This window comes from Macaca nemestrina, chromosome 1 (genome assembly GCF_043159975.1).
Source record: "Macaca nemestrina isolate mMacNem1 chromosome 1, mMacNem.hap1, whole genome shotgun sequence".
Classification (NCBI taxonomy): Eukaryota; Metazoa; Chordata; class Mammalia; order Primates; family Cercopithecidae; genus Macaca; species Macaca nemestrina.
In genome coordinates, this window is record NC_092125.1 from 233,116,666 (window position 1) to 233,125,175 (window position 8,510).

General features: G+C 61.5%; 1 long non-coding RNA gene across 1 annotated transcript; it reads right to left on the reverse strand.

Moving 5' to 3' along the window:
* Positions 1–2,126: 2,126 nt before the first annotated feature.
* Positions 2,127–4,815, reverse strand: LOC139355864 (uncharacterized). Its single transcript, XR_011607080.1, has 3 exons — positions 4,231–4,815; positions 3,876–3,972; positions 2,127–3,145 (listed from the first exon to the last, which is right to left on the reverse strand). It is a non-coding gene; the product is annotated as an uncharacterized lncRNA (long non-coding RNA).
* Between the last annotated feature and the right edge of the window lie 3,695 nt (positions 4,816–8,510).

The following is an 8,510-nucleotide window of genomic DNA, read 5'->3' on the forward strand; positions in this document are numbered from 1 at the left end:
TGCCCCTCATTCCCTCCCTCCTGTCCTCTCCTCCCCTCCCACCTGCCCCCTCATTCCCTCCCTCCTATCCTCTCCTCCCCTCCCACCTGCCCCCTCATTCCCTCCCTCCTGTCCTCTCCTCCCCTCCCACCTGCCCCCTCATTCCCTCCCTCCTGTCCTCTCCTCCCCTCCCACCTGCCCCCTCATTCCCTCCCTCCTGTCCTCTCCTCCCCTCCAACCTGCCCCCTCATTCCCTCCCTCCTGTCCTCTCCTCCCCTCCAACCTGCCCCCTCATTCCTCCCTCCTGTCCTCCCCTCCCCTCCCTTCCCCTGCCCCTCATTCCCTCCCTCCTGTCCTCCCCTCCCCTCCCTTCCCCTGCCCCTCATTCCTCCCTCCTGTCCTCCCCTCCCCTCCCTTCCCCTGCCCCTCATTCCCTCCCTCCTGTCCTCCCCTCCCCTCCCTTCCCCTGCCCCTCATTCCTCCCTCCTGTCCTCCCCTCCCCTCCCTTCCCCTGCCCCTCATTCCTCCCTCCTGTCCTCCCCTCCCCTCCCCTGCCCCTCATTCCTCCCTCCTGTCCTCTCCTCCCCTCCCTTCCCCTGCCGCCCATTCCCTCCCTCCTGTCCTCCCCTCCCCTCCCTTCCCCTGGCCCCTCATTCCCTCCCTCCTGTCCTCTCCTCCCCTCCCACCTGCCCCCTCATTCCCTCCCTCCTGTCCTCTCCTCCCCTCCCTTCCCCTGGCCCCTCATTCCCTCCCTCCTGTCCTCTCCTCCCCTCCCTTCCCCTGCCCCCCATTCCCTCCCTCCTGTCCTCTCCTCCCCTCCCACCTGCCCCCTCATTCCCTCCCTCATGTCCTCTCCTCCCCTCCCTTCCCCTGGCCCCTCATTCCCTCCCTCCTGTGCTCTCCTCCCCTCCCACCTGCCCCCTCATTCCCTTCCCTTCCCCTCCCCTCCCACTTGTCCCCTCTCCCCTCCCACCTTTCCTTCATTCCCCCCACTCCTACTTCCCTCTCTCCTCCCCACTCCCCTTCATCCCCTCCCCCTACTCCCCTCTCTCCTGTCTCCTCTCCTCCACCCACTCCTCCTCTCCCCCTTTCCCTCATTCCCTCCCCCGTCCCTCCTCCCCTTCCCCGTCTCCTCTCCCCTCCCTCTGTCCCCTCGCCTGCCCCTTCCTCCTCTCCCTCTTGCCCTCCAGTATCTTTGCCGCCTCCTCCCTTTGCAGACACACTGCACACAGGCCCCTCCCGGGCCCTGCTTTCCTTTGAACCATACCTTGTCTCTCTTCCCATTTTCGGGAAAACTTCCAAAGAATTGGCTGTGGCGGACACCCTATCTTTCTGGCTCTGTGACCTTCCCCTTCCAGCTCCTGCCCCCACCAGCCTGCACCCCTGTTCTGACAGGCCGTCTGCACCTCTCGGTGCCTGCCCTCCTGACCGCCGTCCTGTGGGCCTGGCCTGTTCCATGCCTTCTGTCCATGAACCTGCTGTCCACGTTGTGCTACCTCCAGCTTGGCCACACTGGTTCCTGCTCCCTGCAGCTTCCATTCTAATAGGCGTGGGGCGGATTGCAAACAAATCAACTAACGAATACGTAAGAAAGGTAGGGTGGGCCGGGCGCGGTGGCTCAAGCCTGTAATCCCAGCACTTTGGGAGGCCGAGACGGGCGGATCACGAGGTCAGGAGATCGAGACCATCCTGGCTAACATGGTGAAACCCCGTCTCTACTAAAAATACAAAAAACTAGCCGGGCGAAGTGGCGAGCGCCTGTAGTCCCAGCTACTCGGGAGGCTGAGGCAGGAGAATGGTGTAAACCCGGGAGGCGGAGCTTGCAGTGAGCTGAGATCCGGCCACTGCACTCCAGCCCAGGCGACAGAGCGAGACTCCGTCTCAAAAAAAAAAAAAAAAAAAAAAAAAAAAAAAAAAAAAGAAAGGTAGGGTGATTGTCACTGGGTCAGTGCCTGCTGGGTAAGGCCCCATCCTGACAGGTGACCTGTGAGCCTAGATCCTTCAGGTGGAGGGAGCGGCCTGGGAAGTCCCGGGGGGATTGGCGAGCAGGGGGCAGGGAGCGGGTGATGGGCCCTCCTCCCAGGTCGGGGAGGGTCTGCACTCTCTTGCCTGGTCAGAAGGACTGGGCAGGAGGGAGGTGAAGAGGGTGTTTCTTAGCCCTGCGGGATCCCCTTGGAGAGGAAGTTTTCCTGAGAAAGGGAGGGTCCCATGGAGGAAGAGTCAACTCCAGATGCTCCCTAAGCCCAGAGAACATGGATTCCAGGAGGTAAAATCAGGTGCGCCCACAGCCTCACCTCTCCTCCTTGTCCCTTGAGGGTGGGCCAGTGACCCCAGCCCTTCTGGCCAGTGCAAGAGGCCACAGGGCCTGACATTCGCATCATGGAAAGAAGATTTTCTTTTCTTTTCTTTCTTTTTGAGACAGAGTCTCCCTCTGTTGCCCAGGCTGGAGTGCAGTGGTGTGATCTCGGCTCACTGCAATCTCCATCTCTTGGGTTCAAGCGATTCTCTCACCTCAGCCTCTCCAGTAGCTGGGATTATGGGCGTGCACTAGCATGCCATGCTAATTTTTGTATTTTTAGTAGAGAGATGAGGTTTTGCCATGTTGGCCAGGCTGGTCCTGAACTCCTGACCTCAAATGATCCACCCACCTTGGCCTCCCAAAGTGCTGGGATTACAGGTGTGAGCCACCACGTCCAATCAATTTTTTTTTTTAAGATAGGGTCTTGCTCTGCCACCCAGGCTGACATGCAGTGGTACAGTCTTGGCTCGCTGCATTCTGGGAAAGGAGAGTGTAACAGGACTTTAAGGAACGAAGCCTTTCAATGGCCGGAGAGACAGAAAAGTCTTAGGGAGGCAGGGGAAAATGAGAGGCCTCAGAGCCAGGCTCCCAGGACCACGGGGGCTCAGCCTTCTCACCGGTAGAGGTGCACCCAGCCCATGCTCCCTGCACGTCGGGCTGCATCGGGTGTGGGTGAATGAGTGTGCTTCAGGGGAGGTGAAGCAGACTCTGGCACTGGCTGTTCTGTCTGTGGCTAAGGAGAGTGCCCAGGACGTGTGCAGCCTGCAGGGGTGGCAGGACACCAGCTGCAGAGACACCTCCTGTGCTGCCCTCAGGTCGGGCTCCAGCCTCTCTTCCCGGCTTCTGTGCACTTCCGGTGGGGGCCGGCTGAGTTGAAGGGGAGAGGTGGCTGAGTTTCCGGCGTGTCCTAGCCAGCTCCCCTTCATGACCCCAGAGACCACCTTGCTCAGAGAGCTGCCCAGGGAGCTGCTGACTAGGGACCCCCACAGTTTTGCTGAGTGAGAAAGGGCTGAGGGTGAGAAGCAGGCAGGTGTGAAAGCCAGAGAGCATCTCTGGTTGCACACAGGATGTTCTCATCTCCAGCAGGAGAACAGCAGAGCCCAAGGGACTAAACATGGAAGAAGGTGAAATACCCAACCAAGGCCAGAGGCCAGGGTCCTGGTTAGGAAAGCTGGAGGCCCTGGCAGACGCAGTGGAGACACCTGGGCAGATATTCCTGAGTCCCCAGACTCTTCCCGGAGCCTCCGAGCCTGTGAAATCAGCTCCTCCTTGGGCACTGGGCCTGGGAAAAGGCCAGCTCACCGGCACATGCTGGGCTGCTGCAGGACACAGCTAGTCCTGGCAAGAGGGCAGGTAGGGTGGGGGGCTTTGACCCAAGAAGATGGCCCTGGGCTGCTCCCGGGGCTGCCCCTGAGGAGACTGAGCATGCTAAAGGCCAAGGTCTACCGCGGAGGCAGGGGTTGAAGCTCCAGGAGGCCCAGAAGGAGTGGGGCCAGCCTGGCAGCAGGCCAAGGGCAAGAGTGCCTGGTGGTGTGGATCTGGGTGGGGGCTTGGTGGGCCGGGTCAAGGGCAGGGCTGGGGGCCAGAGGGGTCCTACCCATGGTTCAGGGAGATGGGAGATGGGCTCAGTGAGGATTTCAGACGTGGGCCTTCATGGTCTCCTGGGGGGTGGAGGAAGCTGGTCGTGGTGGAGCCTGGGTGAGGGCAGAGGTGGGGAGAAAGGCGGAGGTGGAGGAGCCTGGAGGGAGGGGAAGCCATAGGCCACACCCCAGAGGACCCTGCTCCAGACCGGGGTGGGGTGGGCCCTGCAGCCAGCTTGACTTATTTATTCGTTTGAGATGAAATTCACATAACAAAATTAATGACGTTAAAGCAAACAATTTAGTGGCATTTAGTGCTTTCACCCTGTCCTGCAACCCTGACCTCCACCTCCTCTCAGAACACGTCCTCACCCTAAAGGGAACCAAACACATTAAGCAGTGGTCCCTGTTGCCTTCTCTCTCCAGCTCTGGCAACCACGATGTCTTTTCTGTATCTGTGGATTCCCTGCTCTGGACATTTTCACGTTTCAGGCTCGTCTCAGTCGCAGCGAGTGCCTGGGGATGATGTTCGCGCTGCGCACTGGGCCTCGCTTTGCTGGGAACGTTCGCCGCCTCCATTTGCCTGAGGCGTCTTCAGCTCTCCGGGGACTGCGCCCCGGAGGGGAATTTCTGGGCCTGTGGGAATTCCGTGCTCACCTTTCTGAGGAAGCTGCTTTTGCACCGCGGCTGCACCCAGCCCGACAATGCACGAGGGGGTCCAAGGCCTCCCGCTCCTCGGCGCACTTCTTTCTGCTTTTCTGAAATCACAGCCATTCTGGTGGATGTGCCTGGCTGGGTTTATGTCTGTTTTCTCGGTGAACGTGTGCGGGGGTTTCGGGGACAGGCGGAGACAGCAGTGAGGAATCGGCGGACGCCCGGGGGGTCCCCTCGCTGGGTGCCCTCCCAGGGTTCCCTGGGACGCGGCGGGGTGGGGAGGGGGCCCAACAGCCTCCCCCAACGAACGCCCCCCAACAGCCCCCCCGTCACGAACGCCCCCCAACAGCCCCCCCAACGAACGTCCCCCAACAGCCCCCCCCACGAACGTCCCCCAACAGCCCCCCCCACGAACGTCCCCCAACAGCCCCCCCAACGAACGTCCCCCAACAGCCCCCCCCCACGAACGCCCCCCAACAGCCCCCCCAACGAACGTCCCCCAACAGCCCCCCTACGAACGCCCCCCAACAGCCCCCCCAACGAACGTCCCCCAACAGCCCCCCCCACGAACGCCCCCCAACAGCCCCCCCAACGAACGTCCCCCAACAGCCCCCCCAACGAACGTCCCCCAACAGCCCCCCCCACGAACGCCCCCCAACAGCCCCCCACGGCCACGAACGTCGCCCAACAGCCCCCCGCGGCCCTCCCGAAGCCCCCGGCACCCCCGACCCTCCGCCCCTCCCCTCACCCGCCTCCCCTGCACGTCCTCCCCGCGGCGGAGTCCGGCAACGCTCGGAACTAAATTTCCGCGGACAGATCCTCCTGGAACGTGAGCTCTTGACTTTGGTGTCCAGGAAAGACCCCGGCGCTCCGGGCACGTGGCCGTCCTGGCCGCGCCGCCGTCCTGGCCGCGCCGGTCTTTGTGTTCGCGTTTCCGCCGCGGGGTCGCGGGAGGCGGCGGCGCGAGGGGCTGTGGCGCCCCCTGGTGGCGGAGTGCGGCCTGCGCCGGGCGCTGCTGAAGCGGCCACGCGCGGAGGAGGCGGCCACGCGCGGAGGAGGCGGCCACGCGCGGAGGAGGCGGCCACGCGGGACTGCGGAGGGGGGGGGGCGGGGCCGGGGACAGTGGCCTCTTTGGACCCCGCGGCTTTGAGGAGGCCCCGGCGCTCACTCCCTGACCCCGGCGTCCTGAGCCTGCGTCCAAGGGGTTGCCACCTGCCTCGATGCCGCCTCCCACCCTCCACTCTCGGCTGCGTCCTGGGCTCTACACCGGCTGGGGTGCAGGACTCGCTTCTAATAAAAACGGCAGGACCAGGACGACCAGGACCCCGGGCCCCTGGGGCTCGCGTTGTCCTCTGCACTGGCCCCTTCAATCCCCCGACCCTCCGCCCCAGGCCTCCCATCCTCCACTCTGACTGCAGCAGGAACCTCGTGGGATGAACACGTGGAGGGAGCTCCCTGGGATGCTGGGCTGGGCACAACCACAGGGGCCCACGGCCCCTACGCTGACCTTCCGGAGCTCCCTCGGCAGCCACCCTGGAGGTCCAGAGACACCCGGGCTCGGCCTGATGGGAACAGAGCTGCCCCGACCTTGTCCCGGTGGGCCTCTCTGTAGGGTTCCCAGGACTGCCTTCTAGACCCCTTCCCTGCTGGGGTCCGACAGCGGGGTGGACAGCCTTGCCCAGCCTCAGGGCCGTGCAGCGCTAGGGGTAACTGTGGCTGTCCTTGCACTGCTGCGCCTAGGGCTGCCCTAAGGAAACGCAGTCGGTCTCCAAGGCTGGGGCTGCCTCCATGGATGCAGAGGGCCCACTGGGGGACTTGAACTTCCGTGGCTTTTGGTATCTGTGGGGATCCTGGAACCAGTCCCCCACAGGTACTGAGGTACTGAGAGATGACGGTACCACAAACTGGGTGGGTTAAAGAGAAATTAAAATTCTCACAGTTCTAGAGGCTGGAAGTCTGGGATCAAGGTGTGAGCTGGCCTTTTTCTGGCGAGGGCTCATACCTGGCTTGCAGACGGCTGCCCGCTCTGTCCTCACACGACCGAGACAGAGAGTGGGTGCTTTGGTGCCTCTTTCATAAGGACAGTAATTCTATCGGATCAGGCCCCACTCCTACGGCCTCATTTGACCTTAATAACTTCCTTAGAGGGCCTGTTGAACACTCGTTCAATGAACCAGTTGGTGAAAAAGATCACAGTCACACAAGCTAACCTGCAGCACACACCACGCAGTAGTGGGGAGGTGGTGCGGACTCAGTGTGTGTCCCCCTGCCCCAAATTCCTGTGCTGAAGCCCTAACCCCGGGGACCTCAGGATGTGGCTGTTTGGAGATGGGGTCTTTAATGAGGCCATTAAGGTTAAATGGGATCATGAGGCGGGCCCTGATACAATCTGACTGGTAGCCTCATAAGAGGAGATGAGGATCTGGGGAGAAGACGGTGTCCACAAGCCAAGGAGAGGCCTCTGGAGAAGCCAGCCAGTGGACACTGTGACCGCGGACCTCCAGTCCCCAGAATTAGCAAATAAACGCTTGCTGCAGACGCCGCGCAGCCGGTGGTGCTGTGTTATGGCGGTGGCACTGACTAGCAGAGGGCAACTCTGCAGCCCATCATGCCGGGCCTGTATCCGGGCCCCTCGCACCGTCACCCCGGGCTTGCATCCTGGGACTCCTCTCCCCCCTCACGCCGGGCCTGCATCCCGGGCCCCCTTCCCCCCTCACCCCAGGCCTGCATCCCGGGCCCCCTTCCCCCATCACACTGAGCCTGCATCCGGGGACCCCTCGCCGGTACACGCTGGGCCTGCATCCCGGGCCTCCCCCCTCACACATGAACACGCTCTTTATCCAAACCCAGTTTACCTTTCAAAGGAGGAATCTTTTATTTTATTTTATTTTATTTTTTTGAGACGGAGTCTCGCTCTGTCGCCCAGGCTGGAGTGCAGTGGCATTATCTCGGCTCACTGCAAGCTCCACCTCCCGGGTTCACGCCATTCTCCTGCCTCAGCCTCCCGAGTAGCTGGGACTACAGGCGCCCGCCACCTCGCCCGGCTAATTTTTTGTATTTTTAGTAGAGACGGGGTTTCACCGTGTTAACCAGGATGGTCTCGATCTCCTGACCTCGTGATCCGCCCGCCTCGGCCTCCTAAAGTGCTGGGATTACAGGCTTGAGCCACCGCGCCCGGCCAAAGGAGGGATCTTGAACCTGGACTGACTTACTAGAGCTCAGGTGAGAGCGGATTATTATTACTCTCTCTCTCTCTCTCTCTATATATATATTTTTTTTTTGAGACAGAGTTTCACTCTCGTTGCTCAGGTTGGAGTGCAATGGTGCCATCTGGGCTCACCACAGGCTGCGCCTCCCGGGTTCATGTGATTCTGTCTCAGCCTCCTGAGTAGCTCGGATTACAGGCACCACCACGCCCAGCTAATTTTTTGTATTTTTAGTAGAGAAGGGGTTTCACCATGTTGGTCAGGCTGGTCTCGAACTCCTGACCTCAGGTGATCCACCTGCCTCAGCCTCCCAAAGTGCTGGGATTACAGGCGTGAGCCACCGCGCCCGGCCTGTGATTACTATTAATTAGCACCACAAACCCACTCCCTCTTCTGTCTGGGAGCCCAACCTAGGTTCTCCTTCTAGGGAGTGCAGGGCAGTGTGGGCTGGAGCATCGGTCAGTGTCGGCCTGAGTGGCCGTCCTTCCCCTGAAATGAGGACCCAGGAGATGAGCAGGGGGTGCTCTGTCCACTTCCAGGTTTTGGGCTCTGTGTTGGGAGACACCCAGGGGTTGCCCCTCCTGGAGGTCACTCTGAATGCTCCTGAGCCATTCAGTCCCATGGCACCTCCGGAGGGGAAGTCACCGTCCTGGGGCCGCTAAGTCACCTGGTGTCACACCCACCTCCAGCCGCCTCACTCTCTCGGCCCGGGGTCTAGCATGAAGACTGGCTTCAAGATGAGGTGCTCATGGGCACCTCCCCCAGAGGCACACTGCACCCTGACGTTTCTTG